Source organism: Mesoplodon densirostris, chromosome 1 (genome assembly GCF_025265405.1).
Source record: "Mesoplodon densirostris isolate mMesDen1 chromosome 1, mMesDen1 primary haplotype, whole genome shotgun sequence".
Taxonomy (NCBI): Eukaryota; Metazoa; Chordata; class Mammalia; order Artiodactyla; family Ziphiidae; genus Mesoplodon; species Mesoplodon densirostris.
The window spans coordinates 229,461,676-229,473,631 of record NC_082661.1 but is presented as its reverse complement, the minus strand read 5'-3'; the positions used below and the strand labels follow the sequence as shown (position 1 = coordinate 229,473,631).

Sequence of the window (11,956 nt, the reverse complement as noted above, 5' to 3'; positions counted from 1 at the left end):
ATAATACACCTATAACCACAGGTTCATATATAAAGCCCAAGAAGTGTAAAGGAAACTAGAGAAAAGTACTCTGCTCATTTCCTTTCTATGCATCTGTTGATGGAATCATATTTTGAACTACCTTCATTCTCTACACATTGAACTCCTGCCTACCTGGAATATCAGATACGAGTGTCTCATTCCCTGGTTATCGACCTCCTAGATACCAGACATTTGGCTTGTTTCTGATACCTGGTTCTACACTATAACCATTTAGGAGAGCATAGAATGTGAATTATTTCATCTTCAATTTTCTCAAGAAACATAAGATGAATTTCCACCTAAAACACTATTTTTTTAAAAAAAAATCATTTTACGTGATTAATACAAAAACCTGATTATTGAAACTAGAAATGATTTTCTCAGCATATCAAATTATCTTTTATCCTTTTCAAGATTATCCTTGAGACAGTAGATAAGCATCTTCAAATACTGTGCACATCAATAGTATTAACAAATAATTCCCTGAGGTAGTACATAATGATTATTATTTTCTTCATTTTATAGATAAAGCAATTGAGAGAAACAAGATTATTTTCCCAACTTCTCAAAAAAAATAGAAAATGTAACATTAACACACCAAACCAGCTGGTTATCATGGATCCTATTTACCTCCCTCCGAAAAAGGATTTGAAGTTATACACCATAAATGGAAAGAAAGAGAGCTAATGTTTTCTGAGTACCTAAAATGTGCTGAACGCTGTGCTAATAACTCAGATAATAATTAAAACAATGAAGAAAATAGTGTTGGTCTCATTTTACACATGAGAAGCCTAAGACACAGAAGGGTGTTTTTTCCACGATCACATAGCTGGGAAGTATTACCATACAAATTTGCTCAGAATTTGAACCCAGGTCTTTCCAACACCAAGGCTGATACCATTTCCTCTATAGTATTCTAACATAGGTATAATTAAACAAGGAGCACATAATCCCAAATGAATGAATGAATGAATGAATAAATAAATAAATTAAAAAAAGACAAACCGCAAAAAAAGCAAGCTATAAAAGGCTGGAGAAAGAGAAGATAAATACATATTCCCAAAATACACATATTGAAAAAAACCTATTGCATTTTAACCCAAATCTTAGGTCTGCATTATGAGCCAAGGCAAAGAGGGAAATCAGAGGGGTAGCAGCTCTTATTTATCTAGTAAAAAGAAGACTGTCAGTCTATCAAGAAGAAGAAACAGCTTACAAGTTCTAAGAGGCATTTCTTATGTATGTCACAAACTGAACCTCATACAGTAGAATCCATTTTCTCCATAGCAGTTATCCAAAGATCCGGAGGTGTCATTCATGTCGCTGTTTCTTCACAGATCCACTTCCATAGCCAGGTACAGGCAAACCAAAAATAAGGTGCTGATAGCACAATTGAAGAAACACAATAATGTCCCCAGACAAAGCTCTAACTTCCTCAAATCATTAGATCTGAGTCTTTCTTTCTCATCCCACATTCATTAGCAAAACACCTTTCTGATAACAAGTAAGAATGGGCATGCTGCCTCTGCCAGAACTACTGGTCATTCTTTAAGTCATTTAGCCCGTCAGTCAATCAGTCAGCCAACAAATATGTATTGAGTGCCCATCATGTGCCAAGTACTGTGCTCGGTACAAGTGAGCTCGACAGATCTTGTCCACTTTGAGGAAGTTGACTCTTTTGTGGAGGAAACAGTTTACCTAGTCACTCAAATGCTTATATTCAAACTCCAGTACTTGTTATGAAGGCATTGCAAAGTGCCAGGAGAATAAAGCAGAAACTAATACACCATTGTAAAGCAATTATACTCCAATAAAGATGTTAAACAAACAAACAAACAAATAAATAAAATGAAAAATAAATAAATAAAAATAAAGTGCTATGAGAGCCAGTAATAGGGACATGATCTAGCTTAGAGCAGAGGCAGGGAACAGGTTTAAGAAATGCATCCCTCCCTGAGTTGAGTTCCGTGCTCCATGAAGGCATTTGACCTCACCCAGCTGCCCGAGGTGCTTAAGCTTTATTACCAGAGGCTCTTTCCCTAAGCCCAGTACTATCACTTGCTCAACTATGGCAGAGTGGTAAAGAATTACTTTCAACATCATGAATTTTCATTCACATTGAAAGGTGATATTTACATTCAGTACCAATCCTTCAACAACCAGAGCGATCTGGAAAAGGAGATGCAGAAAATGAATCCATACAAGATTGATATAGGCTTAGTATAGTCCCACAGACCAAATCAACACAATACAGTGCATCTGGGAGCTTTCCAGGCTCAGGAAAAAGACCTGGTGTTTGACATTGACATGACAGACTATGATGATGTGAGGAGACATTGTAGTTGTGCAGACATGTGTTCTAAGTGCTGGACCCTCATGACGATGGCCATACACATCATCAACCGAGCATTGAAGGAGGACTTTGGATTTAAACATCATCTCTGGGTATATTCTGGAAGAAGATATGTTAATTTTTGGGTCTGTGATGAATCAGTTAGAAAACTGTCCTCTGCAGTACGTTCTGGGATATCTGAATGTTTGAATCTTGTAAAGGGTGGTCAGGACGTTAAAAAGAAAGTTCATCGAAGTAACAAAAATTCACCCTTTTGTCAGAAAATCTATAAACATAATGAAAAATACTTTGAAGAATATGCTTTGGTAGATTAAGATATTCTTGAGAATAAAGAAAGCTGGGATAAGATTTTAACCCTTGTTCCTGAAACAATACATGATGAACTACAACAAAGCTTCCAAAAGCATCACAGTTCACTTCAGCATTGGGGGCACTTGAAGAAAGCAGCCAGCAGGTATCAGAATAACAGCAAAAATGACCCTGGCTTGAGTGGGAGATCATGCTCCAGTACTGTTTTCCACAACTGGATATCAATGTTAGCAAAGGAATCAATCATTTACTGAAGAGCCCTTTTAGTGTTCATCCTAAAACAGGTTGCATTTCTGTGCCTATTGATTTACAGAAAGTGGATCAGTTTGATCCATTTCCTGTCCCAACCATAAGTTCCATTTGCCATGAATTGGATGCTAATTTCACTAATGAAGAAGAAAAAGAGAATGGAGCTGAAACTGATATCAAAAACAGAACCAGAGATTATAAGAAGACCAGTCTAGCTCCTTTTGTAAAAGTTTTTGAGCAGTTTCTTGAAAACCTGGATAAATCTCGAAAAGGAGAACTTCTCAAGAAGAGTGATTTATAAATAAAAAGACTTCTGAAAATAACTACTCCCTTTATACCAATGTGAATATCTTCTACCTTCAACCAAGAATCAAATACTACAAGAGCCATTTAACAAATATAGCAGAACTAAAGAAAAAAAGAAGAAAAAAAAAAGAAAAAGAGAAATGCAGCTCTGAAAAATGACATATGAGCTGAGATCTGACTTGCTTGCCAATTAGTCATCATGTGTATAGTGTCATCTTAGAGACCAAAAATTAAGTATACAAAGAAGCCTAACATTCACAACTTTGAAGAAGTTTAAATTCAATTACACAGAAAAGACACGTACACATGAGAAGTTTAATACAAGAAAGCATTAAAAAGGCATCAAATATGTGGCACAAATAAGTGATAAAAGGCAAAGGGACTGATGAATCATTAGGGGCTGGTGTAACCCAGAAAGAGTTCTCAGAGAAGGCAGGACAGGATGTAAACCCTACAACAATGGTTTTCAAATGTTTTTGACTAAAACACACAATAAGAAATACATTTTACTGAGTCACTTTGCTGTTCAGTAGAAATTAACACTGTAAATCAACTATACTTCAATAAAATTTTTTAAAAATTGAAAAATATACATTTTACACTATGGCACAATATAAACATACAGATATAAATAAAAGTAAAACAAGTTTCATGAAACAAAGCTTGTTCTCACAAAATGAGATCCAATTGATTGTTCCTATGCTATTTCATTCTCTTAAATTTTTCTTTATGCTGGTCACAATCCACTAAATTAAGTTCATTACCCACCAATGAGTCACAACCAAACATTGGAAATTTCTATAACAGAAAATATTTCTGCACACAGTAAAGGTCCTTCATGACATAAAAGGAAACCCAAAAGTAATTCTCACCTCCTACAAAAGTGATCCAAGCCAGCATGACCTCTAGCTCTTTCCCACCATTCCTTCTGCTTCTCCTCATTTCCAGTTGCACAGTTACCTTAGCAATAAGAAATCCACACCCAGAATGTGGCTACATCATACATTTATATGATAACCTACCACCTTCTAGCACCACCAGCAGCACCAGCCTGAATCTTAGTCGGAATGTATGAAGCTTCTTCACCGGAGCATAAGTGAAGGTCGCTATCAGAGGACTAGATCAAGAGTTCAGATCAGACCTACGTTTTAGGTCCTGAGGCTACACATAAACAGAGGGAATTTATCCATTAGTCCCATATGTTTCTTCATGAGCATTAGTTTTCGACCCAATTCAGTTTTCCAAGGTCAGACTTTTTAAAATTGATCAGACCTCCAGTTACTAAAGATAGAAAAATATATATCATGCAAAGCAGGCTACCAATTTTCCACAAATTTATGGTGATCCCTCATCAATACCCACCAATGTTGATAAACTTTTCATCTGGGAAGGAGCTCTCATTCTTTAGTCATGCCTAACTGAAATACTCACTTTCATCAAGTATATAGACTTAACAAAAGTCTCCAAAAATTCGCCCTCTAGATTTGACTTAAGAGCCTACGAGGAATAGTGCTCATCATCACCAGCTTCATAAATAGTTCACAGACATTCCTCAGTGTTTTCTTTCTTAAGGAAGAGATAGTTGTTTAAAAATAAAATGTTAACTCAAAACAAAATAATAATCAGTCGGAATCAGGCAGGAATCAGGTTCAGAAATGCACCCATTGCATTTATTGATACAAATGATGAAAATACATTTATTGATCAGGTATTAAAAATTAAAACCCAAATTAATAAATAAACATTTCTCATTTTGCCCTACCATTAACAAGCCTCCTTTAAAAGTCTGGAAGAATGGTCATCTTAGTCTGCTGATAGGCATAACTAATGTTAACAGTCTGGGAAGGAACAGGGGACAGCTGACATATATGTCACTGTGTCTCATACGCACCTGCTAACCTACCCCAGTACCAACATTACCAAGGGAGATTGGAGCTGCCTCCTGGCCAATTTGGCTCACTCAGGAGTTTTTTGTTTGTTTGATGTGTGTGTGTGTGTGTGTGTGTGTGTGTGTGTGTGTGTAATCTGAAGAATACTGATGGCATTTAATGCTCTACAGCTAAACCAGGAAGGTGAGGATGAATGCTCACTTATGTCTACTCTTAACCAGTGCCACTCCAAAGGGCAGCAGTGTCCCTAGAATTGTCATTTTCCTTAAAATGAATCTTCATACCCGCATAGGCCCCAATTTTAGGGCTAAGGCTCCTCTAAGAATGAATAAGAGGTCTTTCTGTAAAGCAGACCCGGAAAGTTATCTGTGAGGTTTTAGTGACTAAACGACCTGTTAATGAGATTTGGACGAGATCTGATTATTCTTCCTTCTTTAACGCCAAAGATAGTGGTTAAGTAGGATTTACATTTTTAAACTTCCATATAACAAGCTGGGAACAGGCTGCTCCGGTCTATTTAAATTATGGCGAAGGAACGAAATGCATTCACTTACTAATTACTGTATTTGCTCTCCTACGCGTCTCGCTGTTGATGGGTCAGGGGTGGGAAAGGCAAACTGCTGCTACATCCTTTTAATCCTTTTAATCAAAAGGCAAGGTGAGTTGCTTTTCTCCGGTTCTTCGTGGGGTAATTTGTACATCTACATCAGGAAGGGCTGGCTTCTGCCGGGGGTGGCCTTGGGGAGTCCAAGGAAGCCCTATAACGCACTTCCAGGGTGGGAGTCACCGGAGGAAAAGGGCCTTGGAGACCCCGGCGCGCAGTTGGGCCGCTTCCAGGGTACCGGGCCGCAGCCCTATGGTCAGCTAGACGTCTGGGCGGGCCTGGCTTCCTCCGCCAAAGGGGGCGGTGAAGGCACCTCCCGGGCCTCTTCGCTCAGGTTTGGGAGAAAAGGCGACAAAGGCCCGAGGGCAGCCGGCCCGATGGGAGGACGAAGCGGCTGCGGCGCTCGGCCACCGCGCCCGAGGTCCCCGGCGGGGGCGCTGCAGGGAGGCGCGGGCTGCGCGACCGGGGGCTGCGGCGACCTGCCAGTCCTGGCGGCCAGGGAGGGACCCCGGGAAGACCCTGGCACCCGACTGGCGCCCGCCTCGCGGCCGATCAGTGGGTGAGCCTGTGGCTCCCGAGGCGCGAGACGCCCCCCGCGCGGCTGTCCAACCCGGCAGCCGCGCTGCGCCTCCCGAGTGCAATTTGACCGGTGTGTCCCCGGTCGGTCGCCTAAGGCCACGGCTGGGAGGACAGCGAGGCCGAAAGAGAAGAAGGGAATGGGGTGGGGGAGGGGATCGGGAGCGCGGAAGCGGTGTCATTTACACCAACTGGGCTCTTTCCTGACCCAGCCGCTCATCTGTCACCGCCGTCTCGTTCCTGTTATTTACATCTGTCTTTAGCATTCTAATTACTCGCTTTATTACTTTAGCCTGAAGGAATCCTGTAAAAAACAACGGAGATGAGGATCCTACCACACAATAAAACTGCCCCAAATCCCCACTGCACATTATACAGAGTACTTGAGAATATTTGTGCTGTTATATGACCTCAATATGTCCTTAGATTGATCCTATTATATCTTTCTCCCTTCTCTTTCTCCGTGTGTATGTGATGAACTCTTTTAAGGTTTGGAGTGTAAGAATAAACTGTTTAACAAATGATGAAAATAAGATTATTCTTGGAAGAGGAGGTAAAGGGGGAGATGGGTCTTCTCTAAAAAGACTTTGAGGTGTTTGAACCAACCCCATCTGGGTCCAGTTCCTAAACTCCTGGTTTTATTTTTTACTTAATCTGATAAAGTAGAGCTATCTTCACACACAAGCTAAGGCTGAAAGAATCTTGGAAATTTAGAGGAGAGAATAAAATGCCTAATGTCTTTCATTATCTTGCATTAATCTCTGAGTTCCCAGAAGGTCTCAGGAGGGGAAGTGAATTTAGAGTAGTGATAAGAAGTGGGGTTAAAAAATCATGGTGGTTGGAATGCTTTTCTTTTAATGTAAGATTTAGAATGGGGTGCAATATCTTACAAACCCCTGATAGCAAGATTCACAGATACACACAGTACTTGAATCCAAAGGAGGCTGATCTAACCTACCAGAAAATTCAGAACAAACTGCAGCTTTCTGTTATTTATTCCTTCTAGTGGAATTATTGTTGCTCTCACTTGCAATTTTCTAGCTGTACTAATGTTTTTCTTTATTGTGTTACACTAACATAATCTCCTCCAGAAAAGAAAATGACAAAATATATAGATTTTCAGATAAATAACTGAGGTAATTTATTGGCCTCTATGCTCTTCTGATGGTGTGGTTGATAGATAATGTAATAATATGTACATAATTAAGCGGGTTTACTATACTTGCGTCAAAATAGGTTCAGGGGCAGTAGCTCTGTCTTTAGGCCTATGGTTTTCTCAATGGATATTTACTTCCTCCAACCTCTGGAATAAAGGGCAAAACCTCAGGAAGTAAACAACTAGGCACTAAGTGAGGGATGGAGGTATGAAGAAAAAAAAAAACAACTGGCAAATTCTCTTATCAAGGATTTTGGATTAGAGCCCATTTTTTTCATAATCCCCATCCCAAACCTCATAAGGTTAAATGAATAGATGAGAAGAAAAAACAAGAAAGAAAGAAAGAAACATTGAAGACAAACATACTCCTTCCCAGAGAAATGAATGACTTACACCCAGGTCAAGGAGCCGGTGGGGGGGGGGCGGGGGCTTCAAAAACACCTTTGCAGGATCCAGAAATCTTCCATCAAGGAAGCATGAAGGCTTCTGGGAAATCATTAATAGCGAACTTGGCCACCACATGCCCCCTTGCCCCGGCTTCTGGAGGTTGCCCATTCAAGGCATGGTGTACTTGCTCTTCCAAACTCATCTAAATTACATCAATAACAGAGCGCACTCTTTAATGAGCTCTCAACTTTAAAGACTTGAAAGATATTAACAAGCCGCTTGACAAATGGTGCTTAGAAGCACATTAAAGACGCTGCTAATGGAGCGCATAATGACGGCTAATTTTCGATCAGATATAAATTAGAGCCCCAACAGTTATTTGCCTTAAGGACTTTATGTAAATGATTCTGTTCTGTATAAACTGAAAAGCGAAGAGAGCCCTGCCATTTTGGCAATCCTTGTGGATATGATTAATAGATCTGCAACAGAACTGGGCAGAGACAACTGATGGCATTTCCATCTAAAAGTCAATGTGTTTAGGTAGTAAATATGAATAGCTTCTAGAGTCAATGTGTGCTTCTTCTTCAACCGAAAGAGTAAAAGACGTCCTTGGCATCTCCTCCACATGGTTAAAGAGATTCACAAAAGAGCATCCAGGCTCATTTCCCTAGACCTGCACCTCACACCCACTGAGATACCCAGAACAGCCATGACTTTCTCTTTTACTGGGACCCAAATCTGCGTTAGATGTTCCCTAAACACACATCCCCGCATCATCTTCAAAGACACCGTCAACTTTACTGGGATCTACGCTCTATGGATCACTTTTTAGAATCCTTTCACTGTGAAATTGCTTGAGCTCTCATTCTTAGCTTTGCACACAATTCAGGTTCTCTAAGACAGTGCTGGGAAGAGGAAGGGATTGGGAGAGGAAAGTGAAGACGAGGAGGAGGGGGGAAATGATGATGGTAATGGTGAGGCGGGAAGGAGAGTGGAAAAGAATGTGAGAGCAGTTCAGCTAGGAAAGACTGGAGGAACTCTAATACCTACCTAATTTAAAGTGGAGGAGACATCTGTAGCTTTGCTTTTTCTTTCTTTCTTTCTTTTTCTTTCTTTCTTTCTTTTTTTCCTTCTATGCCTTCCACATTTTAAGAGTTAAGTCTCAAGCCATCAGAGTGCATAAAAGGGTTTGGGGACTGATTCTTCAAGTTGATCTCCTTCCAGTCTATCCCTGCTCTGGTGGTTCATGGGAAGCTTGGAAGAGGAGTTACCCTAAGACTGTGTTACCTGTGTCCAGTTTCTGCTTTATCATGTCTACTTGGCATCAGCTGGGGTGATTGCCCCGTTTAACACTGGGATTGCTTAGAGCTATTTCTGGCTGCAGTTTCAGAGATAACATCCTTTCCTGAACAAGGGGAAAGAATGTGCGTAAGAGTGAATATGCATAACCTGAAAACCCAGCAAACTCTAGCTTGTCAATGACTTGTTTATTATGAATTACAGACAAACAAAACCTCAGCCTTTCTGCTGCAGGAAATTCCAGCATTACTGCATCTCAGGGCAGTTTTCTCTGCCTTACACACACAATATAAATATGGATTTGGGGGGAGGGGGTCGGTTTTTCATAAGCAATTCGTGGGCAGTGTTAAAGTTAATACAGAAATCCTGCCTCAGTAAGGGAGCTATTTCTACCAGTGACACCAGCTTCTAAGATTTCCTCATCCAAGCCATCTGAGAGCTAAGAGTAATGAGAAGAACACAGGGGAGGGGAAAATGGAAGGGTGAGGGGTTGAGCATTAAAGAGATTTCACCTAGACTGATTAAATCATTTTATCATGCAGTAACTGATACCTAATAGCCAGGAGTTAAATGGTGGAGAGTAAGGATGCTTCTTATCATCATTACTGAGTTATGAAGTAGTTTTGAATTGGGGTACAATAAATACGATTGCTCTCATCTTCCATTAATCTGTCTACTCTCCCCTCTAACCCTCCTCCCCAATCACACACACTTCTAGGGCTAACAGGACATGCGGAAAACATCTGGACATTTCTTCTACCCACCAGTGTCAGATTCTGCAGCAGTGGGAGCACGTAGAAAGAGCAGACTCAGCTCCCATTTCGTCTGACAGCTACATCCAGCTCCCCTCTGTTTTCCACTGGCTGTTGGATGCTCCGTGTGATGGCAGAATTGGATGGTAAAAACTAACTTGGAAAAGTAAAACTTAGAATTACGTGAATAGCAACATTAATCACAAAACTGCAGAATTCTGATCTCACCGGGTTGGGAGAGGGAAGAGTGGCTGAGCTTTTCAGAATGCCAAGCGATGTTTGGCACGTTACAGCTTAGAGAGCTGGATTTGCTTCTTCTTCCACTTTGTCCTCCTGCCCAGAGTGGATAAATCATGTCACCTTAGGGAATTTCGTGATTTTATTTACAGTGAATGAACTCATATTCTCAAGATTAATTCCCAACTATGCGGGCACTTCCACTCCTCCTGGGGACACATAGAGGATACCTGACCAAATGCGGCCGCTCTGGTTCCCTGTGATGTGCCCTTTCTATTTTATTATAGCTCTCTTTTCTCTTTTGGGCATCTACATTATCTGAGATAGGGAGACAGCAGATGTGATCACTCTGCATGTCTTCCTCTCCCCGGGGAAAAGTGGAGATCATCTCCTATTAACCACCCATCTCCCCCCATACTCCCTCTTTTTCTTTGTTCACCTCCCAAACTCTGAGTGAATCCCAGGGGGGATAAAAATAAGTCTTACTGAAAAAGAAAGCAGCATGAGGGGGGAAAAAATCAATGAAATGATTTAGGAAATGGAAGAATGGGCCCCCTCTGACAATACTGTAATTAAAAGCTCTCAGGGCTCCAAAGTGAAAAGTTGATGAAAGAAAAGTGCAAGTTGCCAACCGATTCTTATCTAACCCATTTAGGACCATTTCGCAGAAGTTAGAGACTTAATTTAGGGACGTGAACACCACGTCCTCAGAAACGACTTTCCTCTCAAAAGGAATCAGAAATCCTAGCTGGGCAGCCAGGGTCTGGGTTCTCTTCCCCACTCACCACCCACCCCTAATCCCACCCCAAAGACCAAAGACTCTGGAGGAAGAGGAGAAAGCGGTTGCCCTCATTCTGGCTCCAGGTGAAGACGTGAGTGGCATTGCTAATTAGAACCTCGAAAATGGTACCAAAATGACACAACCGGTGAACCAGGCTGCGCTCTCCACAAGCCACGCTGAAGTCCGGGAGAGCCCAGAGCCTGAAGAACTGAATCCTGTTTTCTCAAGGAACCCTCGATCTAATTCTGGTTCCTCACCCCCGCTGAGCCCAGACACAGGCCCTGTCCTCACGCCCATCCTGGGAGTCACAGACCGCTTCCCTCTGAGAGCCAGAGATGCCCTCCCAAAGACACCATGTTTGAGCTCCATGTAAAGGCAGGATGGGCAGGATAGACAGGAAGTACACCTGTGGCAAACAGAAGGTCAGAGCCTGTCGGTGCACCAAGAAGAGGCACGCACGGAGTCTCGTGCATCTTCCCAGGCGAATCATGTGTCTTGGATAGACTAAGAAGGAGCGATTTTGAGTGAGTTTGAAAAGTTTCACCAAGGCATGCGGGCCCCAGGGAATGGCTCTGAGTGAACCTGTGTGTTGGTGTGTGAACATCCAGCTACATGTGTGTTACTGGATGACAAGCAATGAGGAAAATGCCCGCGTTGCAGTAGGGGATCTCCACTTCTCTTCCAGTCTGTGGCTTCAGGCCAAGCCTGCGGAGGCTCGGTGTACTCTGGCCAGAGGTGTGCCTCCCCCGCACTGCAAAGTGATTTGGTTCACCTAGGATTGGAGCAGAAAAGGTGACTATTCCGGGCAAGGGTCAGGGGCCTTCCTGTGAAATCTTCCCTTACCTATATGGGCCCTGGACTGCTGTTGAACTTGGAGCATAAGGTGACTGCCCCCCACACAACAGGATTACTGCCCTCTGCCACCTTCACCTCCAACACCTTACACAACCAGGCCAATAACTCCCCAAGCCAAGGACCTACTCTGTCCCTAGAAATCAGGGAGCCTCCCTCCCTTTTAACCAAAATGCACAAAGATG

General features: G+C 41.9%; 1 pseudogene; it reads left to right on the top strand.

The window, feature by feature from the left end:
• Positions 1-1,995: 1,995 nt before the first annotated feature.
• On the top strand, positions 1,996-3,233 carry LOC132487463 (DNA primase small subunit-like; annotated as a pseudogene).
• Positions 3,234-11,956: the final 8,723 nt, after the last annotated feature.